The following is a 13,602-nucleotide window of genomic DNA, read 5'->3' as shown; positions in this document are numbered from 1 at the left end:
TAAACTACATAAAAAATTAACTGCTGTACTCTACAGCAAACATCAGCCTCAATGCTTCACTAGGAATGCTTCTAAAAAGGCTTCAAAGTAACTGCTCTCAGTCTCCTAAAACTTAAAAAGCAGCAGATGCACGGCCAATTTAAAGGAGCTACCAGCATTATCCAAAATCCAGTGGTTACTGATGTGCCTGAGCACAGAGAGAGGATTGGGTAAGTGTTCCTCAGCTCTTCTGCAGACTGCAATGCTCTACCAAAACCCTGGTCCTGCATGTTTTGTCCCTGCTCAAGTCAAGGGATGCCTTCATAAGCTGGAGTAAGAACAAAGAGTTTTTAGGAGTTTGTTCCTATTAAAGTTGTTTGGAATGCATCTACATTGAAGACTAACACATAAATGAAAAATAACGTGGTTTGCTTCTTGAAAGCTAAAGCAGATCTATGGAAGCTTGGGGAAATAGTATGCGCTATTCCAAACAGAACACACAAATTTCTTGCCTGCTTGGGAATCAAGAGGGAATCCTGACTTGTCCACTACTTCTTGGAAGCCAAGGAGCTGTTTGGCTTGCCCCTGCTGGGCTGACTGCTCTCAGTGAGAAGCTCAGTTGGCCTCTGCTCACAGCTCTGATGTGCAGCCAGCTCAGCCCTTCCATTGCAGGCTTTGCTTGCAGTGCAATTTTTCCGGTTTGCAACCAGCATGGTTATCTCTGTTATCTGTTAAATGACACAACAGCACTATAAATAACCCTTTCTGTAGTCTGATTGCTTGTTAAATGGTTTATAGAAATCAACAAATCATGTTTGGATTTCAGGCTCAAGGAAACGAATGAGGCAATTTGCATCTCATTATTATTTCAGGCTCTTGCCTCAGAGCTACTCATATGGGTTTGCACTAGTTCAGCTAAGCCAAAGCAAGTATGCACACTGATATAACTGGAGTAAATATTTTCTTTGTTAATGTAAGAAGTAGATGTCAATCACCAGCACCAGAAAGCAGTTCTGGGGCACTTCTGAGTAGCTGCATTAGAATCTTGTGCCAGGAGACTACCAGGATGTCTCAGCTATGAACAACCTTCCAGTTCCTAAAAGCATCAAGGGAATGATTTCTTTCCAAATAATGAAAATAATAAAACAACTAATATTTTTATTTAAGTAAGTGAAGCACTATAGCAAAATTAGAAACGCATAAATGTTCAGATTATAAAATGTAACAGAGAAAACAGCTATTGAGAAAGCTGCGGGAGAGTAGTTGTCAGTTCCTTGGAGACCTAATTTCTGTGTAATTACTTCAGATAAATAAAAACTGTAAATTCTTACAGAATCAAACAGTAATAATAGCCATCTTTTTGGGCTTTTGGTTCTGTTTGTTCTCTTCGACGCTAAAGATGCTATGCTTCTTATGTGTGTTTTAATACTTACCTCCTGTACTCATTTTTACTATGCTACTGTGGCAGAATGGCAATATATTGTTTCAGTCACAGTGTCTTCTCTATAACAGAATCAAAGTTTTGCCAAACTGAAAAACGAGGATCACTTTCATAATCTGATACTGTATGAAAAAAAAACAAGCAGGGCTCACGATAAAAACAGTGGGCAATCATCTGATACAAAGGATATTCAATCATGTAAAACTTTAACTTATTCTTGAAATAACAAAGAAGACATTAAGATGAAGGGGAAATGAAGACTGATAAATTTCCTCCACCAAAACCCTGAGTAAATTAGACAGGATTAAAAATCCCTAGTGGGAAGCCTTTTTGTTGTTCTTCCAGTTGCTCAGTGATGATGTAGGATTCCTTTTGGGATATACAGTCTTGGCACAAATTGCTCCCATAGACAAAAAATGCCAATTCATTCCTTACGTGGAATAATATAAATTTATTTCTATTGTTTCTAATCCTCACTAGGAGCACATTTCTGGTGCATTTTTTAAATTCTTAAGCTAAAATTAAGTTCCATGTAAATCTAATGCCACAATAATTTTGTTTGGTTTAATTGTGTATTTTAAATATGATTGCTACTCTTAACTAAGGACAACTACCATTTTACAGTAGCATAAGTGATACAGAAAAGGGTGGCTTTGGTTCCAGTAGCTGATACTTAAACACCAATGATAGGATATTAACAGCATCTCAGGTCATCATTTTATGAAAAAAAAAAGCAATTTCTTATTCATTTTTCATCTTTCATGACAGAGACACAATACTCCTCGAGTTGATTTCATCCTGGAGAATTACCTCCTCAGTCTTTTGAGAAGAAACTATTTTGTACCTCTGATTAATTTTTTTTCCTCCTTCTCAGTACTCACAATAAGGGGATGCCATAGAAGTGCTCTGTATTATAGTTCTCTTTTTTTCCCTAGGCATTTTTAATGTTCTACTTGTCTTTCGGATATCATAGAGCACTGATCTGCTGTTTGCAGAAAACTAGGCAAAATGGCTCCCAAAGCTCAGTGCCAAGAAAGTCAGAGTGATTTTAAACCAACCATGTGATGCAGTTAGAATTGTCTCCCATGTATTGTGCTACTGATGACAAGGAAGCTCACTGCTCAGCCTCACAGTAGCAAGGACTTTTTCTAGTTGTTCTCCATAAATAAACATGCCTGTGTTTTCCTTTGCCAGATGATGTTAGTATGTAGACCCAAAGCCCGCTCAAGTCTTCTAGATTTTAAACTATCCTTAAGAACCATCTGACTATTTCTTGAGAATCTGATTTTCTTAAAAGCCTTCTCAAAACAAACAAACAAAAAACCCATACTAAGTAAAATATGATCAGTAAAAAGTAAATATGACAAACTATATAAAGCAATAGCACAGTACAGAGCAGACCCCTTTGTTCACACATATCCACTCTTTCAGAATCTGAGAACTTTATAAGACATTAACATCCTACTGTGCAAGCTGTAATGATTTTTCACAATAAGGTGGTATCACGAAGAATTATTATTCATAATATTATAGGTATACTTGTAATGCTTTTAGGCTTTGCAGATTCACCAGTTCTGGAGGCAAACAAAGTTCAGTTAGAAAACAAGATGCTTCATATAAGCCAAACATATAAGTAAAAGCAGCTTACTATTTCCAAGGACCTGCTGCAACGCTCACATCAGAAGTTGGATCCCTTTTTTTCACTCTCCCAAGCAGAGTTCCTGGCAGCAATGCCATATAAGCAAATCAGTTGTAGGGGACAAACAACCAACAGCTGTTCAGTCATGAAAGTCAAGTCAAAGAAGCTTGTGTTCCCAAATCAACACTGTTCTTAAAGGCACCAGAGCAGCACCTGATCTAGCTGTGCCTTCAACAATCCCCTTTGTCCTTGCCCCACAGAATCCTGTCCCAGGGCATGTGCTTTGCTTACAGTCCCAGCCACAGCCCTGCCCATCTGTTAGCTCTGGGTGCTCAGCATGCTCTGCTCTCTCATTCTCTGCTATAGTGGAAATGCAAGTCACAGCTTGAAGCAGTGATTGAGCACCTGGTGGGAAGGCAAGGCCAACCCAGGGGAACTCAGGTGCATGCAATACATCTGAGTGACCAGAAGAGGCAAAGCCAGGATCCACCCCTTCCCAGAACTCATTTAAGGGCTGGCAGTGGAGGCAAGGGTATCTTGTTGGAGATCCCTGGCTACCTGAGGAATTCCAAGGGTAATTTCCACCCCACCCCCCCCCTTTGTTTCTGTGGCTGTTGTATTTGGGTTTGTTCTCATCTTGCTGAGCCTAGGGCTTTGCTACCCTGCTATTATTGCTGTGCTTTCTGTGGCATTATAGTGTTACAGCCTCTCAAAAAGTAATAGGATAAGTTCAAAATATTACTTTTGTTATAGATTTATAAATGCTTGACTGGTCAACTTTCATCTTTCTATTTTCAGTTTTAAAAAAGAACTGCAGCCCAACCTGCTCACCCAAAGTTAAAATAAGTCAATGTTTTAATAGGAATACACTTTCTTTTCAATCTGTAATTCCTTTACAAAATACAACTTAACTTTTTAAAACTGTATATAAAATTAATGAAATCATTTAAAACAACTGGTAGAAATTTCCCCGAAGAAGAAAATACATTGTCCTTTTCTACTCTCAATACTTTTCTATTCGTAGTCTCATGCAGTATACTGAGGCTTACGTAAGGCTATTCCCTTTACATGCATTACAGCTGAAGGCTGTATTTTCTTTCTTGATGTTACTAATCAGATAAGTAATACTTTGTTTCTCCCTAGGCTGCAGACTTCATGAAGCTGTGATATCTCTGAATATACAGATACACTCCTTAATCTCCAGATGAAGTACCAGGTACCAATTGTTAATGAGAATCTATGTTCATTGTATGTTTTAAACTTCTTGAAACATCTTCCTGCCAATACAGAACATACACTACAAGAGAACACTATAAAGTTTTAGCACTGTATGAACAATACTTGATCAACTATTTTTCTCCTGGAGGGCTTCCTCTAGACAAATACATGTTATGGAAGCAACTGATTACCTTAAATCTTTCTCTGTTGTTTTTGTTTTTAGTAGGTAACTCTTAAGTTCAATGTATTCATCTTCTTCTTTGTTAAAACAAACTCTTTAACCAATTTGCATGGAATGTACCAATAATAACAGTTAACGTAGGATAGCTAATGAGGTTGTGCATAACTACTACAAAATAGCTGTACTGGTAACTTCTCACAGCACTCTACTTATCATCAGGAGCTTATCTGCTCCAGTAGAAAAATGTGGAGGGTCTGACCATAAAAGCACAGAAGGTTTTGTCCAGCCCTTCCTGTCATTCTTTTCTTAAGATAACCAGTATGCATTTAAGTGTTTCTGCATCATGCATTATAGCTACTAACAGTCCAGACATCTACTTATTATACAGATTTTACTACAAACTTATGAGACACTCTTGCACTCTGAAAAAGTTAAGCTAGGTCCCCTAAACAACTCAATTTAAATATTCAGTATCTGATTCCATCCCTAGAATGCACAACCAGCAACCAGATAAACACCAGCACACCCGGAAGTCAAAGCACAGTGAAAGCCAATTGGCTCCCATTTCATCAAACTAACTATGATGGTACATAAATGTGTTGTGAATCTTCCCTGTCTTCTTGTATTTCTTGCTTTTTGGAAAGCCACTTAACATAGAATTTATGCTGTTTTAAATTTTTGAAGTTATACTTCAGAAATGCTGCAACACCACTATAATGAAGCCTTGTTACTCAGTTTCAGACTTGACTAGATTTGTTCATCCTGCAATGCTGGAGAACTCTATTTTCACAAAATTAAATAATAACCCTACCAAAGATTACAGTCCTGTTAATTCTCAAACCAAAGGAGGATTATGTAGAACTTGGTAAGCTTAGAGAATTATTTGGCTGTAAACTCTTCAAGGTACAAAAAAAAAAAAAGCTTTTGAACACTTTTAAAGAACAATTTTCCCCAAATCTGTGCTTGTTTTAATTTGAAAAGCATAAGTTTAGTGCTAATACAGCTTAGATTCATAAAAGGCCTTTTCTCACTACTGTAGCACAATAAGTCATTAACACTGTTAGCTCATCAGCATATTATTGCCTACTGCAGAGTATGGAAGCTAATTTAGAGGAAAAGACATCAATGTTTTGTGTAACAGTAGACTTATTACAACGAAGTAATAGGAAGCCTAAACAGTGTTACACTTAAAGCAGCTGTTACTGCTCTGTTATATTCAGCCATCCAGTAACTCCCAGGAGACACCAGTGACCACAGGAGCAACCCCTGAGAGTCTGCCATGAAATGTCACCTGCCACAAGTGTGTGCCATGGCTTGTCTCAGGTAACCCAAGTGTGAGTTGGTGCTGCCTGTTCCTGTTATCTTGACAGCTGACATCATCTAGAAGGCTGGTAAATCTGGAATGTCTTCTGTTTGTTATAACCAAGTAGTAGTTACTTTCTACTTTTACATCCTATATATCCCGACTGCAGTCTTTTTGTCCAGGTAGAAATGGCCAAAGCAGATGGATCAAAATGGGTACAAACTAGAGGCACAATGAGCTGTAGGCATAACATAAAACAAACAGGAAAAAAAGCCCCAAACCACAGAAGACAGGCTTCACTAACTGACCATGAAGCCCAAACTTCTCAGTAGCTGTACTTCTGGTTTCCACGTAAACACAATCACTGTGTTTGGTGAAAAGTCTGCACTTGATTTTTCTGAGATACTCCATGAAAGTTTGTATGTCATGCTGTTTATGTATAGAACATACCCTCAGGTTTTGTCCTCAACACCTACTGATCTTGGATTGTGTGCAAACTATGAACAGTTTCAAAATATTTTATCTTTTGATCTCACAATGAATGTGGCACACCTTTGATACCCTTGGTAAAGTGTTTTATTGATGCTTTTTAAAAATGACATCTATCAAAAGTTGGTTTGGCACAGTAATTGCTGTTGATTGTGCCCTAATGAACTCCCATAGCTTACTACTTTTGAGCCACTCCGTAAGCGGTCAGCTCAGGGTCTGAATGGCTGCTTAACTGCAAACTTTCCAGCCTGTGTCATTTTCCTAGCTACACAAAGTACTACCAGCATCTAAGTATCAAAGACAAACTTAATTTCTCAGTACTAAGATCTAAATTGCACCAAAGGGAGAAAGAAACCAACAACATGCAGAGAACAGACAAAATAGTAAAAACTGCATGACAAGAAACTGTTATTCACTATGGACAGAATGATATTAACAATATACAACACCACTTCGGACAAACTGATTTACACTGAACTAATTAAGTTATTTCTTCTCTACACAACAAAGACTTGAAAGAAGAAGCTGATCAGTAAGATTTTTATCATCTTCACTACGTCTGTAAATTGGACAAAGGGACACATCATTTAAATCTGAGTGTAATTTGCTTTCGACATGGACTGCTGTAAAATTTGCCAGGAATCAGTTTTGATGGACAAATTCAAAACACTATACTGGCCAAATATGAGATATTTTTCCTTCCAGCAATCAAAAATTTGAAGAAATTTTGTCTGAGAACAATTGCAAGATAAGTACATTTTCGATTGAGTTTTCTAGCCTTTTTGAAAAACAGACAACACCTAAGTACCTGGTTAAAAGGGCAGCAGCCAAGGTCTTTGAACATCTGGGCTGGAAAAGGGAGCAGGTCACACAGCAGAAATTCCAGGACCCACTATAGAAGTAAGTCAAATACAGACACCTGTGATATCCTGCATTATTCCCTTCATATAGCTGCAAGATTTCTCTGTATTTGAGACAAAATTATTTTAAAAGTTAGTTGGTAAATATACACCAGAAGAAAATATTCTCAAATCCCACTGCAGCCATCAAAGCCTGTATTGTACTACTCAGGTAATTACTTGTAATTGACCATCCTCAAATATGTTTTGGGGTCTATTTGAAACAGGTGGGAATACTGGCCTATGTAAGCAAATTTGAGATTAACTATGTGAGTTAATTTGAGAGAAAATCTTCAAAGGCACTTCATCAGCACAGTTGGCCAAGGCTCTAATGAAGCCCATGACTGCTGGTGGATTTAGGGTGTCATTCAATCACAGTTAGCTGTGTCTGGCACTTTCTCTTCATGTTGTTAGTAGCAAGATACCTCTCAGAAAGATTTTTTGCTTTTTTTTTTTCCCCTTTCCTTGGGGGCTTCATTTCCAAGTAGAGCAGCAAACTGATCAGGCTGACCACATTGCTCTCTCCAGCTGGCACAGGAGAAGCACTGCTGATTTTGAAAGACATCCCTATCAGGTAACCCTGAGCCAAAAAGCATTTTCTGCCAGCTGCTGAGCACTTGCCACTCCTGATGTAAAATGTTCAAACAGCAAAGTTGATTATAACTGGGAATTTGTTCTAATGTCCTCCTTCAAAACAATCCCTACTGTTGTAACATTCATTTAAATCTCTGCTTTTGAGTACTTTAGTGGGTTCTGCTAGGATGTTCCTTACAGACTGCAGTAACGAGCTTTAGAGCAAGAAAGGGACCATTATTGACATTCTTCTCGAAATTCCTATGTCATAATGGCCAGAGAGACTCAATCCAATCATTTCCACATCAGACTTCTGCCCTGAGCTGCAGCTGGAGCCTTAAGAAACATGGCAGGATTTCAAGCAGGCCTTTGCCCTCCCCTCTTCCAGGCAGCCAAGCTATTTGCAAACACTTTCACACATTCTCCTGCCTGTGAGAAATGTAGGACAGATTACCACAAGCAGAACGTGTGAAAACTTTTTTAGAGAGCCCAGCTGCTGGCCTATTTTTCGTAGACAAAGAGTGGGAGTTCATTTAACCACTCCCCTGCTTTCCAGTCTGTAATCCCTCTTTTTTCCTCACAAGAATCTTTCCCCTTTCTGGAGTGAAAACATTGCATGGCTCATGTCCCCCACCCCACAACGTGGTTCTTTCATTTCTCACCCCCATGTCTTCCCAGGATAGCATCACTCATGTAGCACCCTTGCTGAGGCTCTGGCTGAACCATGATATGAGATGTACTACCCACTTCCAGCTCTGTCTGCTTTTAGAATCTTAACGATTGAATGCATTTTGAAATATCAATGTTATCTGTAATTACTTAATTATTCAGTAAAAAAGTTAGAAATAGAACAGAATTATGTTTTCATGCACGTAGTCAATACAAGTTAACTCCAATTGGGTGAATGTGCAGTGTTCTTACAGCTGATACAGCAAAATGAGAAATTCCTCAGAAATGAGGGTCTATAAAAAATCAATTTGGCATGGAAAAACATGGATAAAACAAAATTATTTTAAATGTGAAAGCTGTCTGTGTGAGACTAAGATCTGAAGGAACTGAACATTCTTCTTCCTTTCATTTCCATTTTGCTTCTCATTCTTTGCAAGTATGATGCCTACAATATTGAAAGCAAACAAAGCATTTGAGAATTTTGCTCGATTTCTCCCAGTACAACCACACAGCACTCTGACATTTTGAGGAAGTAATCTCTTGCCTATATTCTCCAATTATTATGACTACTTAATTGCACATAAACTGCAAAAGATGATATCTAAATGTCTCAATCAATATGATTCCATTATTAGTCCTAACTACCATTTCCAGCAATCACCAAAATATAATAGGAATTTGTAAGCATTCTTTGCCACTGTGCCTATCAGTAATGATGAAGCAGAGTTAGGAGCAAAGGGTGTACTACAAAAGAGTGTCAAATAGCCACCTCGTGTAGCACCATGTGAGGAAAAATGGTGGGAGTGAGATACAAGAACATCAGTAAGGAATTTTCATAAGCATAAAAGCTCACATTGAAGTCTGTGGAAAATATATGAAAAGACAGATGAGATCAATTTTTGTAGAGAGGATTTTTAGAAATGCATTTGACAATGATGAACCACAGCAACTGGTCCCTGAAAAATGCATACAGGAAACATTTATAGTAGCCAACTGAGTTACAAGACTTCAGATTCTGAGAAACAGATTACATAGAGAGTCTGTGATAAAATTCAGTCACAATGTCAGCACTAATTTCCCTTATCCTGGTATGCACAATGTGGTATTTCTGGCGATTGCCAATGTAGCACCTAATTTTCAGTTTTTCTGTGAAAACAGAACAGAATTAGAACAAAAAGATTACTTCAGCATGGCTGGTTTTTCTCCGAACTTCTGCTGAAGGGGGAGTCAATTTCCTTTCTTGCCACTTAAAATTACAGTACTGTCCATTTTATCATATGGTCATAAATCAATCGCAATGCATCAAATGAACATAGAGAAAATCCTGTCTTCCTTTTCATAGCAGATTATGATGGTCCACCAAAACTTAATGATCTGCTGAGCATGGATGATAATTGGGCTGACATTACTTCTAAAACAAAGGTTAGACCAATTTGAGAGGATAGGTAAGTAAATATAAGCTACCATTGAAAATGTTTGCATTAAACTAACTGCATTTCATATATTTATTTTTAAACACAAGAGAATTCTTGTTTCCTAAATCACTCTGGTAATATCTCACAGATTCCAAAAACAGAGACTTTGAAAAGAGACTTTGGAGGTCTGCAGATCTCTTCGTATAACCTTTCCTTTATTTTAGAATTAGATCCAACTTATTTGCCATCTTAGGTAATGCTCCAAATGTTGGGTTTGCTGACAAAAATGCCTATAATAAAAGGAAAAAGTTAGAATGTTTATTCACTTTCTCCTTTGTGCTTTAGGCCCCATGGTTTCCTGTTACCAGCTACTGACGTGGGCTGGAGGACCAGATCATTTTCTCCTATGGGATGCACCCACCATGGCAAACTTTAGAGTGGGTGCCCTTCATGCATTACCCAAAATGTTATCTTCGAGCTTCTTATTAGCCATGATCCCCAGGGGGAACCTCAAGGGGCCATGTGTAGAAGCAGGCTCACTCACCACATAAACAGAATACAATTTTCTTTTATGTTAGCCTGCAGATTGCAAGCCACCTCTATAAAGAGCTCTCTGTCTCCTCACTTTGGCAGCATTCCTTGTCCTTCTGCACCAAAGCTGTATTCATATCAGTGTGTGGTCACTGTAAGAACAGTGCCTGCCTTTTTAGAATAGACAAAGGGAGTTAGCATACCAGATGCTGGCGCCCTGCTCAGGCTGTACACTGCTCTGCCCCACCAGCAGCCACAGGGAATACCCAACCTGAGCACACATGAGCATGGCAACAGAATCTAGTGGCCAGTCTTTGAATCCATGAATTCTCTCTACAGCTCGTGTTCTTTCAAATGAACGAATGCAGTAGTTAATACACAGTGATTAAATCATTATAGCAGTGATGGTGACGAGTGAGAAGAATGCTGATCTTGGAAAGCAGCAGGCTACAGGGAAATTTGCAGTTCAGTATTAACTCCAGAGTCTGAACTCTGTAACTTATGTCCACCGTGTATTCTTTCTATTTACCTTTAGGGACTAGCCCCTGGGTGACAAGCATGATCCCAAGAGACAAGGGAAGAGCTGTAAGAACAAAAAGAACAAGTATACAGTATTAGACAGAATTTGTTACTTGCTTGTTAACTTTCATATGTAAAACACTTGTTTTATATGATTATAACGTTGAATACATTACTTATCTTTTAAAAACTAATTTAGTGTGCTGTCTAAATTACCTGCTGCACCTGCTTGTTCGGATCGCTATCTTTTTCATGCTCTGCCAGACAGATTCTGTGGCACCTGGAACAAATGCATTATATTTAATTTTCTCCTTTCAGAAAATATATAATTGAAAGACAACCTGACACAGTGGACTAAAAAGGCACTAAACCCTTGAGTATCTAACCTTTAAGATGTTCTAACATCTAAAGAATTACACAATCTCAAGCCACATGGCCACACCTCCCTTTCATTCAAATGCACAGGTATGTGATAAAGTAAAGAACTTCTAATGTTGTTTCAATAATTGGCTTCATGAATACTGCCAACTCTATTATTATTCAAGCTCACATTAAACAAGAGTTTAATTCAACCATGTTTACCTGTAATTATGATACTATAAGATAATCCAATCCAATAATCTTATGTACTGCTCAGCTCAAACTAGGGTGACAGTCAACTCAGTAATGTTTTGGCAAGAAATGATGCATTGCAATAAATGGCATGGCATTTTGCAGCCAATTTTCACAATGATATCAGGAAATCACTCTTGGTTTGTAAAGAAAAAGTTTGGATCACTCATCTCCGTGCCAGAAACTTTCCTTTTGACATTCTCTGTAGACCCTTGCGATTTCTCCAGCATTGTGAGCTTGTGAGATGGGACAATAGAGCATTGGCTGAAAGTATAAACCTGAGTTAGCTTTTTGAATTTAACCTCACAGGAAGAAATAAATAAATCAACTAAAGTAGACAAATAATATAGCATCCAGACAAACAGAACTCCTTGTTTTGTCGTTAGCAGTGTGATTTAATACTTTAATACCCAATGCAAAACTGGAAAGAACTACCCAGGCTGAAATTGCACATCCTGTTGATCTATACTTTCCAAACCCAGCACAGTTGCTCTTTACCCCTGAAGTGCATTGCTGTATTTCTGTCAGCCTTTTAATTCTCATGAGTCACTGCAGCTTTTTGAGAAGAAAACTGCAGGCAGTGTGGTAGTTTCTAAACATGAAGGTCTGCCCCATTCAGAAGTCAATTTCAGTTCAACAAGAACAGATTTTTGCAAATATTCAGCCCTGATTTGCCTGACTTTCTCTCTGATCAGTTTAAACATACTCATGACATCAAAAGACTTCAACTGCATTGGCTTCACCTTCGTAATAATTAGCTTGGTTAATGACTGACTCTTTCTTCCTCCCTTTCCTTTTTATTGATGAAAAAAGCATCAATATTCTTGCATTCTACCACCCAGGGTATCAGAATGTGATTATCAATAGGTTATATCTCTTTAAGAGATCGCTGTCAATACCTACAATATCATCATTGGGAATCTAAAACGTATGGGACAGCTGTCATCTGAAATTTGTTCTCCAAGTTCTCTGCAGCAGCTGTGAGTTAAAACTAGCTGCAGTGCTTGTGTTTTTCTGTAAGAGCACACCACCTACCATCGTACCTGTTCCTGAAAGCCAATACTTAAGCTTCATAAAACAAGAGGCGCCTTGGGAAGAAGAAAATATTTGTCTGCTACAGGACTCTGACTTGTTTTATGCCTGACTGGTCTGTAATTTTGTAAGCATAACAATTAGATGCTTTTATTGCCTACAGCCACCCATTTCACATTGTAGATAATTAACAGTCTTGGTTCTTGCATTTTGCTGCACAGTCTGGCACTTTCTTTACCAACATACAAAGCTCTGCTGCTTTTCAGAAAGTACCTTCTCAGCACTGCGGCACCGAGCAAGGCTACGGCAACTGGGAAGGACAGAGTTAAACAGGAAACATTTTGCAACAATTTAATAACATGAATGATTTTTGGCTTTCAGAATATTACTGCATAAACCATTTCCTGCACTTATCTTGGGGTCAGGTACACAGCTGTAAAGCTCATGCAGCGTCTGCTTCACACACACTGGACATTCAGACTGCAATGCTTCCTTAAGCGATGGAGCAGAAGCAACGCGACCTTCCCTCACCTTGGTAAAAAGTCAGTTAAGCACTACATTCACACTAACCTGCAGAACTGGTAACTATTTTCAGTACTTGGCTCTACTTTGTCCTCAGCCACTCTCAAAGAATGGCGATGGTCCATTAAGCAGCTTCCTGGTAGCTTTCCCACTTGGGATGAAAGCTGAAAGCTCTACTGGCAAGAACATGGCAAAGGGACAGGATCCGTGTCAACAAAATACTCTCAAACTGAATTGCTACCCGAGCGCCGAGCACACAGCAGACTCCCATCAGCGGATCTTGCGTGCGTTCTGCCGGGCTCCACCGCCACCTCCTGGCCATGGCCGCCAGGGCCGTGCGGGGTACTGTTGCATTTCGTCTTTAATAAAAGCAGTTTGGGGTGGTTTCTTGTTTGTTTGTTTGTTTTTGCTGTTATTTTTTCTTTTTTTCCTACAGGGAGACTGTTGTTTTTAGCAGCACACCCTAACGGCACTCCAGCACTTACCATGAACTGAATGGCTTGTGAGATCAGCATCGTAATTCCTCCTGTTGTATGACCTCAGCATCTGTATTTCATAATCAGTGTGACAGTTAACTCAC

The 13,602-nt window shown here is 38.8% G+C and overlaps 1 long non-coding RNA gene across 1 annotated transcript; it reads left to right on the top strand.

The window, feature by feature from the left end:
* Positions 1-3,320: 3,320 nt before the first annotated feature.
* LOC149918236 (uncharacterized) lies at positions 3,321-10,954 on the top strand. The gene is made up of 5 exons (XR_016466463.1): positions 3,321-3,633; positions 4,203-4,275; positions 5,679-5,781; positions 9,737-9,836; positions 10,152-10,954. It is a non-coding gene; the product is annotated as an uncharacterized LOC149918236 (long non-coding RNA).
* The last annotated feature ends 2,648 nt before the right edge of the window (positions 10,955-13,602 follow it).

Source organism: Phasianus colchicus, chromosome 4 (genome assembly GCF_987193195.1).
Source record: "Phasianus colchicus chromosome 4, bPhaCol1.hap1.1, whole genome shotgun sequence".
NCBI lineage: Eukaryota > Metazoa > Chordata > Aves > Galliformes > Phasianidae > Phasianus > Phasianus colchicus.
Note: the sequence above shows the minus strand (reverse complement) of the source record. Positions and strands in the feature narration are given on the sequence as shown.